Source organism: Barbus barbus, assembly GCF_936440315.1.
Source record: "Barbus barbus genome assembly, chromosome: 4".
Lineage (NCBI taxonomy): Eukaryota > Metazoa > Chordata > Actinopteri > Cypriniformes > Cyprinidae > Barbus > Barbus barbus.
The window spans coordinates 5819893-5836443 of NC_136732.1; the positions used below are offsets into that span (position 1 = coordinate 5819893).

Here is a 16551-nt window from a genome sequence, read left to right on the forward strand (position 1 = left end):
CCTACTGTACAAATATACTTACTACACTCACCGGCCACTTTATTAGGTACACATGTTAGACTGCTCGTTAACACATATCCAATCACATGGCAGTAACTCAATGCATTTAAGCACATAGACATGGTCAAGACAATCTGCTGAAGTTTAAACTGAGCATCAGAATGGGGACTCTGCATGGTTGTTGGTGCCAGACAGCTGGTCTGAGTATTTTAGAAACATCTAGTGATGGTGAAATGAAGCTTTTCAAAGCACCCAGGCTTTCCCCTCAAGTGTATGGCCCATTATTATAATAATAATCATTATGTATATTGTTGATTGTTTCATATAATAAATCACTTTCTGTTTCATCACATCACGTATGCGTGCCTCTGTAGGTGTGTTTTGTTTGATTACCTACAGCCGAATATATCTATGTGATTATACAGCCATAGCGCACTCCTACTCAAATGTATATATTAGGGGTGTAACGGTACACAGATGTCACGGTTCAAAGTATCAAGTAGTCATATGGTTCCATGGAACAACAGTTAAAATACATGATATACGTAATATAAATAAACAACTAGATTATGTATTATAACAAAAGCCTGCAGAGGGCACCAACGGCCTGATGCTCTTACACTTTATGGCAGATCAAATCCTTGTTTAATTTTGGCCAAACAATGTTTACTTAATATTTTATATGTGGCCGCTTTTTTACTTTAGAGATGCTACAGCCAATGTAATTTCAAGCTTTTACAACTACAAACTTTCAGGCTAGGCTTTCTCAAGCCAGCCTAAAGTTTGTCTTGACAAACATTTCTTTAAGAGTTGTTGTTGTTATTATAAAACAAAGAGAGGGATGTAGTGTTGTAGTGTTACTTCACCTTTAAAAGGGGCTTCCCAGTATGCTGTGCTGTCCAGTGCTGGTTAAGCATGTAACGTTCCATGAAAACAAGAAAGAAGTAAAGAGAAAGTTTGTAATATGCACAATTGTTGGTCTGAAATTATTACACGAGTGCTCCAATAATTTCTCTACTTACAGTTTTTGAAATTTTGAGAGGACTCCAAACTGTGTGTGTGTGTTTACCTGAGGAAGTGATGGCACCAGGATGCACTTGGGATGACGACAAGCCGTGTGATGCTCTAGGCAGTGTTCTGCTGGGAAACCCTGGGTCCAGCCATTCATGTGGACTTGACTTTGACGTGATGCTTGTCTGAACATTTTTGCAGACCAAGTACACTTCTTTATGACAATGATGTTCCCTGATGGCAGTGGACTCTCTCAGCAGGATAATGAACTCTGACATACTGCACACTTGGTTCAGGAATGATTTGAGGAACATGATGGAGTGTTCAAGGTATTGCCCTGGCCTCCAAGCTCCCCAGATCTCAATCTAATAGGGCATGTGTGGGATGTGCTGGATAGATACCACAGGACACCTTCAGGTCTCTGGTAGAGTCCATGCCTCAGCAGGTCTGCACTGTTTAGGCAGCATGCAGAGGACAAACAGCATATTTAGCAGGTGGTCATACTTTTTTGGCTCATCTACATAATATTCATATATACATTATATTCATATAATATATTCTGAGATGCAACTAATTTTTTATAAGCAAAATTATTTAGTTTATTAGAATACACTAGATATTAGTATCCTAGTTCCTAGGATAGCAAAGTCCACTAAAGGAGGTAGAGCTTTTTCACAGTTGGCTCCCAAACTCTGGAATAGCCTTCCTGATAGTGTGTGGGGTTCAGACACACTCTCTCTGTTTAAGAGTTAATTAATAACGGAGATTGTGTCCACTCGTCATAACAGCATGTGTGTTTTATATATTAACTTCAAAGTTAACAAAAATGCTCCAGCACACTGAAATCCCATACGAATGTTAAGTTAATGTATTAAAATTTACAAACGGGGTGTTTATCTCGGGAATGTGAATTTATTGTGTGATTGCTGTTTATATACGCGGATTAAAGTGGTACTTCTTATGATTTCATTTTGTATGATTACAGTTGGCCCTATTGGTTAAAAATGTTTGTTATACTCATCAAATTTAAGTGTTTATTTTGTTTTACAGAAAGCTAGCTCAAGTATTCAGTTCAGATGAATGGTATTTTGCTTAATATGTTTTATGCTTATATGGACACTTGGTCAAATGCTTTATTCTTGATATATGAAGCATATAGAAACAGTCTGATGTTGTTATGTAAGTTTATGTGGACGAAGTATTAAATTGATTCCAGTAATATGTCTTAAAGTCATTAGGCCACGGGGAAGTCGTGGCCTAATGGTTAGAGAGTCGGACTTGTAATCCAAAGGTTGCGTGTTCGAGTCTCCGGCCGGCAGGAATTGTAGGTGGGGGGAGTGAATGTCCAGCGCTTGCTCCACCCTCAATACCACAACTGAGGTGCCCTTGAGCAAGGCACCGAACCCCTAACTGCTCCCCGGGCGCCGCAGCATAAATGGCTGCCCACTGCTCCGGGTGTGTGTTCACGGTGTGTGTGTGTTCACTGCTGTGTGTGTGTGCACGTTGGATGGGTTAAATGCAGAGCACGAATTCCGAGTATGGGTCACCATACTTGGCTGAATGTCACTTCACTTCACTTCACTTCACTTAAAGGTGCAGTAGGAGATCTTGGAAAATGCTAACGTTAAAAGAATTTAAAAGAATTGCGACACTTGCCGAATGGTGAGAAGCATGACAACAAAAGATTTGATCTCCCCACTGTTTTCTCCTTCTGTTTCTTTAAGGTTGACGAGTCTCAAATTCTATTTTCTACTGTGGATCTCGGCTTGATTACATTTGTCTCAAACCACCCGGATCACCTTCTCAATTTGCGATACCTTGTTGTCGTTCGTCTTAACACTTGTAAACAGTGATTTCAGCTCCTCGCCAATGAAATCAGAATCACAATCAGCTTTATTCGCCGTTGTGGTTTTTAAGAAGTTCTTCGTACATACATGCATATCTGACATGAGAACAGAAACATTTAAATAAGACTTAAAAATAAAAATAATAATGTGTAAAAATATGGAACAGAAGATTTATGTACATATTTGTGCCTCATTTACTATACAGCCGTTTAGAAAAATATGCATATATATTTACAAAGTACTAGGGAGAGAGTCAATAATTAGAGATGGGGAATGAATTACAGGACACGGGTAATAATTCCTGTGTTAGTTGTTTAGGCTGGAGATGGCATGGGGACTAGATGTTCTAGTGCTCAGAGATCTGTAGTGTCTGCCTGAGGGGAGAAGCGCAAACAGGTCGTGTCCAGGGTGAGAAGGGTCTGTGATGATGTTACCTGCCTGTTTCTTCACTCTGGAGAAGTACAAGTCCTGAAGGCTGGGCAGGTGGACACCAATGATCCTTTCTGATCTGCTTCAGAAAATACATTCCTTAGAAATCATTTAATTTCTGATTTCTAAGGAATGTATTTGCTACATTTGTGTAAGCAGTACACACCAAAACATGCAGAATAAAAAAGCCGTATGTACCTTTATCATTGTAATAACGAGCCACAAACGCGTCCACTGCTGAAATCCCAGTTTAGTTAGAGAGGTAAGGGTCCACAGAACAACATTCCAGCGAGCACTTTTAGTCCAGCGAAACAATAACGTTGTAATAAGGATGAATATTCCTTTGTTTACGTTTCATTTCTTCGGGAGAGTTATTGTTCGCGTCCGTTATGGAATAAATTACGCTCAAAAACAGCGTCTTGGTGGTAAAAAAAACAACACGGTGCTGTAGCATACAGTTTTACAAACAGAATGAGACCGTCCACGGAAAAAAAAGTCTCAGAAAAGAGGAATATAGATTATTTGAATTTGGCGCTCTCTCCTGAAAGCGTGACGCACGCTGTCATCTGAGCGGGGCGTAACTTAGCGATCTGCTTTATCCATACATTTTTTTTTTTTTTTCCTTCTACATTTTTTATATGTGTGTATGTGGGGAATGTGGCCGTATCTGCATGATTATCATATGTATGGACGCACATCAGCGTGTTTATTACCGACTCTATGACGGCTATCATTGTGATTCAATGATCAGCTATTATTGATTATATGGCCCATCTGTATGATTATCATCTGTATGGAAGCACATCAGCGTGTGATTACTGAATGTATGACCATGTCTGCCAATATAAGTTTATGTCTGGCAATCAGAATATATATATATATACATACATACTATATACAAAGCATTTTTTTTTCTTTTTATTACTCAATTATTTTTGTATTTTTTAGTGCTCAAATAAATCACGTATATGATGAACAATGCAGGAACATGTATAATGACTAAAATAGTTTGTATAATTCTGCAATCCATTTGGTGGTTACTTTTCAGAAAAAAATATTGCAGGAATCTCATTTTTCGTGGTATCTTCTTCAAATTTGAAATATGAACTCATGAGACACGTGGCTTTCAACCCATTACTTTTCTGGATTGCTCCAGGACTTATTTCATGTATTTGTATATGAAATAAAAAAACATTCAGTGTGGAAAAACATTTTTCAAGGCACGTCAGTGTCTATAACTTTTTATCTTTTTGAGCATTATCAACTCTGGATGATGGATAGTAAAGCCTAGAGTGTCTTCTTTCCAAAGATACCTAATTTGTTTGTGTAGCACACTTTGTCAGGAACTGTTACCATTTTAATTTAGGTAGGTTATTTTCACCTGTGAGGCCCAAAATGGGTGGCGAAGGTTAACAGGTTAAACAAGTCCTGGTGGGTACACACATGTCCTCACAGAAACCAATGTAGGACGTCACGGTGTCAGTAAGCTCCTCCAAATCAGTAGCTACAGCCTCAAAAACACTCCAATCAGTAAGTTCGAAGCAGGTCTGTAAATCCTGCTCTGCTTCAACATTCCATCTCTTTACAGTTTTTACTACAGGCTTAGCATATTTAATTTTCTGCCTGTAGGCTGGTAGAAGATGAACCAAACAGTGATCAGAGAGTCCCAGCGCTACACGGGGGACAGAGTGATACGCATCCTTTAAAACAGTGTAGCAATGGTCCAGTATATATTGCTGTCCCTGGTAGGGGATGTGATGTGTTGTCTGTATTTAGGTAGTTCGCAGGTGAGATTAGCTTTATTAAAATCAAAGAGAATGATAATGAAAAAGTGTGGGTAACGCTGCTCTGTGTGTGTGATTTGGTCAGCCAACAGTTCTAGCACGGCGCTCACACGTGCGTCAGGAGGAATGTACACACTCACCAGAATAAAAGAGGAAAACTCAGGCGACGAGTAAAAGGGTTTGCAGTTAATAAAGAGAGCTTCCAGGTTTGGGCAGCACATCTCCTTTAAAACTGTCACGTCTGTACACCAGCCTTCATTGATATAAAAACATAATCCACCGCCTCTCGTTTTCCCCGACGACTCAGTGATGCAGTCTGCTCTGAACAGCTGGAAGCCCTCTAGATAGATACGGGATAGATCCATTCAGCCAGCTTTCTGTGAAGCAAAGCACAGAAGAGTTTAAAAAGTCCTTTTCTGTGCGGGTGAGGAGTTGTATTTCGTCTGATTTATTTGCAAGGGACCGGAGATTCGCCAGGTGAATACTCGGCAGCGGAGTACTTAAACCATGCTGTCTGGATTTCACGAGCGCACCAGCGCGCTTCCCTCACTTGTGTCGCCTGGAGCGCTGGAACGCAGCTCCTCCAACTAAAATGTTCAGTAACGCGTCCGAATGTTCAAACGTCGGCAAAAGGTTATCTGGTGTGTTATTTCTTATGTACAAAAGTTTGTTTCTAGTGAAGCTGATCAGACAAACGTTGCTTAAGACAGGACAAACAAAAACAGAAAAAGTACCAAGGAGCAACAAACCGAAGCGGCCATGTTCGGCGCCAGTCAGTAGTATATCATGAAATCAACCGTCTTCGAAAGATTAACTATAGCAACCGAGTTACGGGTGATTTGTTGTTCCATAGATGTGACGTGATCAGTGAGGGCATTGACAGCACGACGTAATTCGGCATTTGAAACTTTAGGATCATCTTCCTGACAGAGGACTACCTGTTGGAGTATTTGGCGGCGAATCATGGTCTCAAGATGACGTATTAAAAAGCGAAGAGAGTAACTTTCGGTCTATATTCTTTGGAATTTTGCACATTTCGCACGTGCACTAGTCTGTACAGTCTGGTTTATCCGTATAAATCAGTCTATTAAAAGCAAAAAATTAGCTCATTCTTTCTTTAGAGGGATTTCACACTCCCTACCTTAATATTAGAGGTTAAAGTTTGACCAGATGATGCAAACTCCTCAAAACACCCCAGAGCTCAAATCAACACAACCATTCAGGTCGCCATCTTGCACCAGGTCTGCTCCAGGTCGGCGGCATGTGTATGTTCGCTGCTATTCCCGTGTCGGCCATCAAACCTGCAATTGAAAGGACAAGACGCAAGTTCATTGCCAGATAAACCGGTCTAGACGTCAAGTTCATTACTCACCTGCGATTCCCACTGTCTCATACTGGTGATTCAATAAACTAACCTGAACTTCCCTCTGCTTATGTCCTTCTTCTGTAACAGATATACAGTGAACTTTTCATATTAGCAGACAATATTCCATACAAAATATCCCCACTTACCCACAAAAGTATCGCATCACCAAAATTATTGGTGGTGTAAACAGTTCATTCAGAAGCAATATTTTCTGTTAGCTTTTACATACTTAAATCTGCATGTTTTTATTTACATTTACAAATTTTTAAATGCATGCATCATCTTTAATTTCACATTATTACAATTGATCAATAAATTCATTATACACTATAGGGCTGTTACCAGTCAGATTAAATAATTTACACTTCAAAATAACTGCAATAAGTAATGTTATGAGATTAATGTTTTAAATACATTCACGAAAATACAAATAATTTTAAACATAATAAACCACCAGTAGGTGGAGGTAAGTCATTTATTAACAAAACACTGCCGAGTACACAGTTGCTTGGAGTATATGCAATACTTCTGCTGTGATCTTTGTTTGGAACTATTTTTTATTGGTGAAATAGAACAAAACAGTAAACATTGGGCTTCATTTATGAAACAAATGTATGACAAAATTGGGTGTACGGTCATTTCTACGCAAAACTTGGAATTTATCAATATGGACATGAGCGGTGGCTACGCTCAAATCTCACGTCTGATCTCAGCTTGTGTACGCAAGTTCTTTTAGCTGAACTTGCGCGCAACATATAAATATCGTGGAGAATTGTAGAATGACATAATTTTGTTCATTTAGGTTATTTTCCTGACCAACAACCGAAGCTCATTAGTTGATGACTGACCAGTAAGATTAGAATGTCTTTTGTTTTGTTTTTATTCAGGGCTTTAGCTTTATAGGCGCTAATAGCAGCGTAAACCACGGACCATGAGGATCCACACATCGTCGCATCACGCACCTGCAGCGCCTCTGTGAAAGGAGAAAAACAGAAATTAAGTATAGAAAAGGAACAAAATAAATAGGACTACACAAAATATATAATAGGCTATATGCCAAATATAAGGAACATAAACAAAAGGGAAAAAACTGCAACAAGTATAGGCTACACTCGTTTTTGTGACACTCTTAATGCATTGTATTTATTTATATTTATATCTTTATTTGATTTAGTCCATCTGATCGCACAGGTACCTCTCACACACACAAACATTAGTTTTAGCATTGCCTAATGCAGTCAACCAAACAAAAGTTTATTTACACTGTTTTAAAAGGCCTGCCGTAAAATCAACTTGCAGCGTCCAACTAACATTTTTGCGAATGTGAAGGATTTTACACGGATATTAGAACATGAATGAAGTATAAAGCCTTGTTTAGGCTGCATAATTAATAATAGTTTAACAACCAAATGTTACAAATATGGCAAAAATGGAAACATTTGGATTCTTGTGGAATGAGACAGGCTCATGAGCCCAATACCGTTTCAGTTTTTCTTGTAGGCTATGCTGTGTATAATGAAGGCCACTATAGCATATTTTGTGTTTTATTTTATATTTTAATAAATGTTATAACTACATATTTTTCATTCCTGTTGTGTTCTAAATACCATTAAATTTAAAGGGGTGGTTTACTACCTTTTTTCTTTGCTTGATTGTGTTTATGGGGTGCAATATAACATGTCTTCGTGTTTCGTTTGTTAAAAAAACGCCTTATTTTTCATAAATTTCACCTTTATTGTAAGCCGCTTTCTACTCTGTCATTTGAACGACCGGTTGACTTCCTGATTCTATGAAAACACTCCCTCAGCAACAGGCAATGGGCTCTGATTGGATAGTTGGGCTGGTATGTTGTGATTGGCTAAACTGCGTATTGCACATTGTCCGGAAACTTAACGCCCTTTACGGGCGACAGTTGCATGTGCTCCGGTCAAATGTAAATAATGGTGTCAATATTGCCGTATCAGTTTGAGCCAGAATCAGAGCCAGAAAGCGGTAATGAAGAGAGTCAAGCAGAACCTCCGCAAACATGGCTCTTACAAAATGTTTCTGAATGGTAAATTTTTTTATTATTATTATTATTCTCTCAAAGAATTTCGATACGCTGTTACTTGAAAATGCTACTGCTGTTTGTTAGCTTTTGAGATACGGTTTTCTCCTGATTAAACATTTAATATAACTGAATACATGACTGAGTAATTACATGAAAAATTACGTCATAAAGTATACATGGAAAATACATTTACAAAATTAGTATATGAAATAGCATAACTAACTGGCTACTAAAGCCAGCGTTGGAATTTGTTTACGTCCTTGATAAAACTAAAACATTACGTTTGAATTTAAAGGTAAGCCATGAAGGTAAGATGGCTGCCGTCACGACTGCTCCGACTAAACCTTGTCTTCTTTTGCTATTTTTTTCGTATTTTTTCGTACTTTTGTAAGATGGCCATCTTTACATATGACAGGGCCACTCCTATTTCTATTGGTGCACAATGCACTCACCTTTCGCCGTCTTTGAACCCGGACCCATCTTGGCCGAGCGAGATCCTGAGGAGGAACAAAGGACGCGACCCGTACCGGCGTCCTCGAGGGAAACGAGCCGGTGTCAGGAACAGGCTGAGGGCACGCGCACACCGCGCTCCCTTACCGAGTGTCCAGTCGCTGGATAACAAGCTCGATGACCTCAGGGCAAGAGTCAAGTTCCAGAGGGACATTCGGGACTGCAACCTTCTCTGCTTCACCGAGACATGGCTGAACCCAGCGGTACTGGACCACACCATCCAGCCAGCCGAGTTCTTCTCGGTTTACCGCATGGACAGAACGCTGGACTCGGGGAAGACTAGGGGAGGTGGAGTATGTCTGATGGTGAACAAACACTGGTGCGACAGCGAGAGCATTGTTCCCCTCTCACGCTCCTGCACAACGAATCTTGAAGTTCTGACCATCAAATGTCGCCCTTTTTATCTCCCTCAGGAATTTAGCTCGGTCATCGTCAGTGCCGTTTACATTCTACCTCAAGCGGACACGGACACTGCGATATGGGATTTACATGAGACACTACACCTTCACCAGACACAGCACCGGGACGCTGCACTCATTGTTTTGGGAGATTTCAACAGTACCAACTCAAGCATGCACTGCCGAACTTCCATCAGCACATCGGCTGCCCCACCAGGTGCGAAAGGACATTAGATCACTGTTACATACCCCATACAAGAACAGCTACAAGTCACAGTCACAACCACCGTTTGGGAAATCGGACCATGCCGCCATCTTCCTCATGCCCGTTTACAAACAGAGGCTGAAACAGGAAGCCCCGGTGCAGAGGGAGGTCCTACGCTGGACGGACCAATCAGTGGCCGATCTGCAGGACGCGCTAGATGACGCAGACTGGGACATGTTCCGGCGCAGCTCTGATGACGTCAGCTTGTTTATGGAAGCGGTTGTGGGATTTATAGAGAAACTAATGGATGATACGGTGCAGAAAACCATCATCAGGACGTTTCCCAACCAGAAGCCGTGGGTGGATAAAACCATCCGCGATGCCCTGAGATCCCGCTCCGCTGCCTACAACACAGGGCTCATCACCGGGAACATGGATGACTACAAGGCTGCATCTTACAGCGTGCGCAGAGCGGTGAAGGAGGCGAAGCAGCGCTACGGGAGGAAACTAAAGTCGCAATTCCAACATGGTGGCTCTAGGAGCCTGTGGCAGGGACTCAGAACCATCACAGACTATAAAACACCATCCTCCAGATCGGGGAATGCGGACGCTTCTCTGGCTGATGAGCTGAACACTTTTTATGCTCGCTTCGAGGCTGCGGCTAATCACGCTAGCGGCGCTAGCAGTGCTAACCGCATGCATGCTGAGAAAGCCGGTGAGGACAACGTGTTCACCATCACGGAGCATGACGTGAGGAGAGCATTCAGGAGAGTGAACATCAGGAAGGCAGCAGGACCAGATGGCATCACAGGTCGGGTTCTGAAGGCCTGCGCTGACCAGCTAGCACCGGTGTTCACTGAGATCTTCAACCTCTCCCTGGAACAGTCTACAGTCCCCTCATGCTTTAAGCAGTCCACCATTGTTCCTGTCCCCAAGAAACCCCAGCCCACCTGCCTCAACGACTATCGCCCTGTAGCCCTCACATCAGCGGTGATGAAGTGCTTTGAGAGACTGGTCAGCGACTTCATCATTGCATCATTACCAGACACACTGGATCCACTACAGTTTGCGTACAGACATAACCGCTCCACGGAGGATGCCATCTCACACCTCCACACCACAACAAGTCACCTGGACTGCAGAAAAGTGAATTATGTAAAAATGCTGTTTGTGGACTACAGTTCAGCGTTTAACACCATAATTCCCTAAACACTCACCTCCAAGTTGGAGGTCCTTGGTCTCAGTACATACTTGTGCCAATGGATCTCCAGCTTCCTGAAGGACAGACCGCAAGCCTCCTAAATTTTTGAGGCTTTATGAGCGTCCTGACGGGCAGCATCACTTCCTGGTTCGGGAACTGCACTATGCAGGACAGACGAGCCCTCCAGAGGGTGGTGCGTTCAGCGGAACGTACCATTCACACCGAGCTCCCTGACCTGCAGGACATCTACAGCAAGCGGTGCCTGACCAGGGCCAGGAAGATAGTGAAGGACCTCAGCCATCCCAACAATGGACTCTTTTCTCTGCTGCGTTCAGGGAGACGCTTCCGCTCCATGAAGGCGAACACAGAGAGAATGAGGAGGAGCTTCTTCCCGCAGGCCATTCGGAGTCTTAACCTCTCTCCACTCTAAGCACATCACCCCACACTTCCACTTTGCACATTTCAAATACAATCTGCACTAATTTGTTGAAGGTTACGTAAGGATAAATGAGTGGGACTTACATACCATTTGTCTTTTGTCTTTAGTATTCCTTTTACTCACTTATACACTTTACTGCACTGCACAGCACACGGACACTTTATCACTGACATACACTTTACTTTTTATAGAATCTATATAGAATCATATTCTTTTTTTTTTTTTTTATTCTTCATATCTATTTTTATTCTCATATCTATTTTTTATTTTATTTTATTGCTAGTTTATTTCTGTATATATGTTTACTGTACTTTTTCTATTTGTATTTTTGTAAACTTGAGGTTTTTCTTAATTTTGTTGGACAATTTGTTGGACAGTCGTACAATACATTTCACTACATGTCGTACTATGTATGTATATGTATGTGACAAATAAAATTTGAATTTGAATTTGAAATTTGAATTTGTTTGTATGCATTCAAATAATAGACATGCTAAAACACAGAATAAACGTGTCATTTTTATTACACTTTTAATAAATTAATTGTTAAATTGTATAATTTTCATGATTTTAATGAATTAGACATGCTTTTAGATTAATAGCATTTAATTCGACCATTAAAAAAAAAGAGTCCAGAAAAATTCAAACGGGAAAAATTGAATGTGGGAAAAATAAAACGGATTTCATAGGGCGCTATATCTGGAAATATTTTGGTTATGAAGCAAATGAGAATATCAACAAATAGAACTTTGGATTTTAATTAGTATATGTATTAGTAAACGTTAGTTTCAATTAACATTTAACTAAGATTAATAAAAGATTAATATATAAATCAACAAATGCAGTACCTCAAGACATTTTTTGTTCATGTAAAATATACCGCATGTTCTCGACTTGTTACATTTATCTTTAAATTAAAAACAATTACCCCCTTAATATTGTGGCAGTTTTTTTCTCCATGGTATCGAAAATGGTAACGAATATCGATATTTTTCAAGGTATCGTATCGAAGTTAGAAATTCCAGTATCGTGACAACACTAGTGTAGCCTGTATCATTTCATATCAAAGCGCGAAATAAACTACGTGCATGCCATGCCGTGGTCAGTTAAGTCATGATGTTACCAAAAAGGTGATTAAAACTGCCTTAAAATTTATGCATGCATGTAATATTTATACGAGTAACATTTAAGAACATTTCTATGAAATGGTTTTCAAAACTGTCCTGACCAGCACTGTCTCCCTCATCTAACACACCCGATTCAACTCGTCAGCTCATTAATAGAGACTTTATGACCTGAAGTGTGTCGTAAAAAGAGTTAAAAATATTATGCGTGTCACCGCGTCATGTTCAGCAGCGGCAGCTCTCAAAGAAATAACAGCCAAAATAACCTAATAACCAGCTGCTGTGATGAAAAAAAAGAGGAAAAAATAACTTTTATAGCTTTATGTCACAGATCGACCAGGCTCTCAGACCAGCCAATCACAACGAGTTCTAATGAGCACACCTGCACGTAATCTGCACCTCATCAAGCCACACAATAAAACCACACACCTCTCAGTGTTGTGTCCACCCGTGTCCTGGATCTACATCCTCGAAGCCGTTACAGTCCTGTGTGAGGTGTGTGGTTCCCTCGCCATCCACGAGTTCCTGTCAAGACAATACAGTCAAGTGAATAACTCCTCTCTGCATTCTATTTTAGAAAAATGTGTGATGAGGGGTTTTTTTTAATCGATTGACGGCACTAAATATAATAATAATAATAATAATATAAAATTACATTAATCAATGTAGCCTAATTGTTTGTAATTACAAGGTTAATGGGTGTTTTTGGAGTAAGATCTTTAATGAGATTACTTCCTCCTTTTGGCCAGGTTTAGTTTCTCCATGTTGTAAACTCTAGGGCTTCTAAGGGTGTTTTTAGGGGCATGATCTTCAAATTAATTTATCAATGTGCAATCATTCATACGATGAGATTGGCGGCATGCGAATGTTTCATGAATCACAAGTGAACTCGTAAGTTGATTTGTGCACATGGATCTGCGCTCGTTTCTACGTTAGATTGATAAATGAGGCCCAATGTGTCTAAAATGTAAGTAACTTGACTACTTGTTTATTGAACTAAAATCAATGTAACATTTGCAATCATAAGAATCTTCAGCAAAATAACTCCCTTGTCAAGGTGTTACTTAAATATATTATGTTATGAATAAACAAAATATTTTGAATTTTTACCTCTGTGTGTTTCTTCTAGGTTTCTTTGGGTGCTGTTACATTCATTTGTCTTGAAGTCGCTCACAAAGATACAGGCAGTGTAAGCCTTGATACCAGGAATACACTATCCATTATCTCTGTGTCAGAGAACGGCCAGGTTCTCCTCCCAACCAATTGCCACGATCCACTTCACCAGAGTTCTAATCACCCGCACCTGCACCTCATCAGCTAACAATCACCACACTCTTAAAAGCACTCTCCTCAATCACAACAGTGTCCGATCTTGTTGTACACCACAAGGACCGACGCTCTCAAGACTCACAGCTGAGTATACTACCTGACGATACTTACCTGTTGAAACTTACCTCTTGTTCTGCTCCTCTTCATCTTCCTCATTCTCAGATCCTGACGACGGACACTGTTGTGGTCACGGGACACGTATCACGGTACACTGAGCACTCCCTTGCACGCTGGAGGTTCCCGCTACCCACATACCTGTCAAGAAAACATAGACTGAGTTAATCCCTGCTCACGGGTCTCCGGTATCCCATTGACATTTACTCACCTATCAAGAAGACGAACCCCTCAGTACTTCGGATTCGAAGATTCCCTAATAAACACTTTTGTGATTCTACTAACCTGCTGTGTCTGACCAGTTCCTTACACTGTTTACGTTGAATGTAATAAAATCTGAAGAATCATTCTCGCGTTTTAATGCTTCGCTGTTTATTTTTTTTAGTCATGTACATTTTAATCAGGCTTTTTGTCCAGTCAGGCAATTAAAAAAAGTAATAATTAAACTAGCTATAACTCGACCTATATATTTATTATTATTATTGAGAACATTATATAAACAAAGAGTTCGACCTGTCTGATAATGCAGTAACTACCACGGGGGAAGAAAAAAAATATCTTAGTTCTGTCCAATGATTGTAAACGGTCATTAGGTCCATCAAATCTGAAAAAGACATTTTTAAGACTTTAAGGCCTTTAATTAGGAAAACGTTATTTAAGACATTGTCTTTTTAAAGGGGTCATTGGATGCCCATTTTACACAGGTTGATATGATTCTTTAGGTTCTTAATGAAAAGTCTATAACATACAGTACTTTGGTTAAAATTTCTCAATGGTAGTGTAAAAAGCACCTTCTTTATCCTGTCAAAATCAGCTCTATTTTAAGCAAGCTGTTTTTTAGTCCATGTTGCTTTAAATGCTAGTGAGGTCTTCTGACTCCGCCCCTCTCTTCTGTAGAGTGACGAGCAGACCATAGATATGCGTAGATTCCCTATTCGACCGCTCCAGATACATTGATGCATCAGCCATCTCGCATTTATCATAATGAATATTCAAAGATATACAAGCATATAACTTGCTGTTTTAGACATACACAGTCAATGCGCTCAAAGATTCGCAGACCGTTCCAAAAATGGCAGATTGCTTGCGAATTGCGGCTCATAGAAACAGTGGATATTGAGGCATCTAGGTATATATTCATTATTACATCCAACCCAAGGGGATTTAAAAAAAAAAAAACACTGGGTGTATTTTTATCATTATAGGATGGATGTGTACACACACTTCCAACACACATTTGTTCAAACAACTTATAAAGTGAATTTAGCATCCGATGACCCCTTTAAGGACCTGTGGACACCCTGTTTATTATGATAGGTCAGATCAGAGCTGACAGGAAGTGAAGTGGGAGAGAGAGAGTGGGGGGGGGATCAGGAAAGGTCCTCGAGTTGGATTCAATCTCAGGACGCCTGTAGCGCAATGGTGCTGTATGTCGACATGCTGCCCACAAGGCTATCGGCGTCAACATTTAAAAAATGTATTAACTTTTACAGCTTTTTAAACTATATTAAATTGTTGATGTTGTGTTTGCTAACGGCTTCATCGGTAACACTTTACATTAAGGTTACCATTATAAAGGCTTTATAAAGGTGTTAATAAATGACTAATAACTCACTTATAAATCATTGATCTTTTTCCTTACTATTGGCCATTTACGGGCACGTATGCATTGTAATTCAATTGCTTCTTTGTAGTTTGTTGTAGGTTGGAGAAACTAGGACCAGTGTGGGCATGGTGCCATTTTTTGGGTACAGTTTCTAAAGGTACACAGTAAAATCGTCAGTGTTAATTAAGCAGTGTTACTCTCCGTTTACTCTTAAGGAGTTAACTTAACAACAAATAGTTAAAAATGCCCTCTAGTGTTGGTGAAAATGATCAGAGTTGAATTCTGCATTGTTAACTTTACTCTGTTAAGCTCCGCCCCTCAACCCCGAAGACCACAGCACAAGTTGTCTCGTCATCATTTTCTTTTGCCTTGCGCCAAAAGGTAAGCTCTTTTAATTAATTTGTTAAAACATAAGTTTAATATTTGAGGTTAATAATTGTGTTACTATTAATGCATAAGTTGTAGTTATTTTTTACTTTGGTTTAAACTCTGAAATATCGATTAGGTATTGAATAGGCAAGTCATTATGTTGGAGAAATGTGCTTTTTCATCTCAATGTGGTAATGATAAACTTTAAATGATGTCAGTAATCTTACTTAATTCAGCTGTATTTAGCTTTGATGTTAGAATGTAAGTATAATGAATAGCACGTTATGTTGTTGTGGAATGAAATGTCTTATAGCATGTCCTACGACGTTGGATACGTAACTCTGAATAAATTATATGATGTTATGTAAACCGTTGGAATGTTATATAAACTCTATATTTGCTGCTGTTCAGCTCACGAAAGACTAAATGTGTCCAACGGCATTAATTAAGTTCTGTGAAGACAAATTAGTCGAACGCCGCCATCGCATCTTTACTGAAGCCACATTGATGGCAATAAGTTTTTATTACTTATGCATTTGGGGGACTGTTAAACTCATAAATCTACTTAAAAACACAACATTAATTTGATCTTTATAAGGTAAAAGTGTTTAAAAAAGTGTAAAAAAAGTATTGTTTGAAGTAGTATTTTTATTGTTTATATACCATATTTAAGTTTTTGCTTTGCTTTTTAATTTTTTTTATTATTATTAAGCTGGTCTGATCGATTCTCGATGAAAAAAGAAAAACTGTCAATATTCTGACAGCTGAC

The 16551-nt window shown here is 39.6% G+C and overlaps 1 long non-coding RNA gene across 1 annotated transcript in view; it reads right to left on the bottom strand.

Annotated features, from left to right (window-relative positions):
• The window catches only part of LOC306867355, a 1261287-nt gene that overhangs the window by 1016074 nt on the left and 228662 nt on the right, over positions 1–16551 (bottom strand). The gene's annotated exons all lie outside the window — the stretch shown is intronic.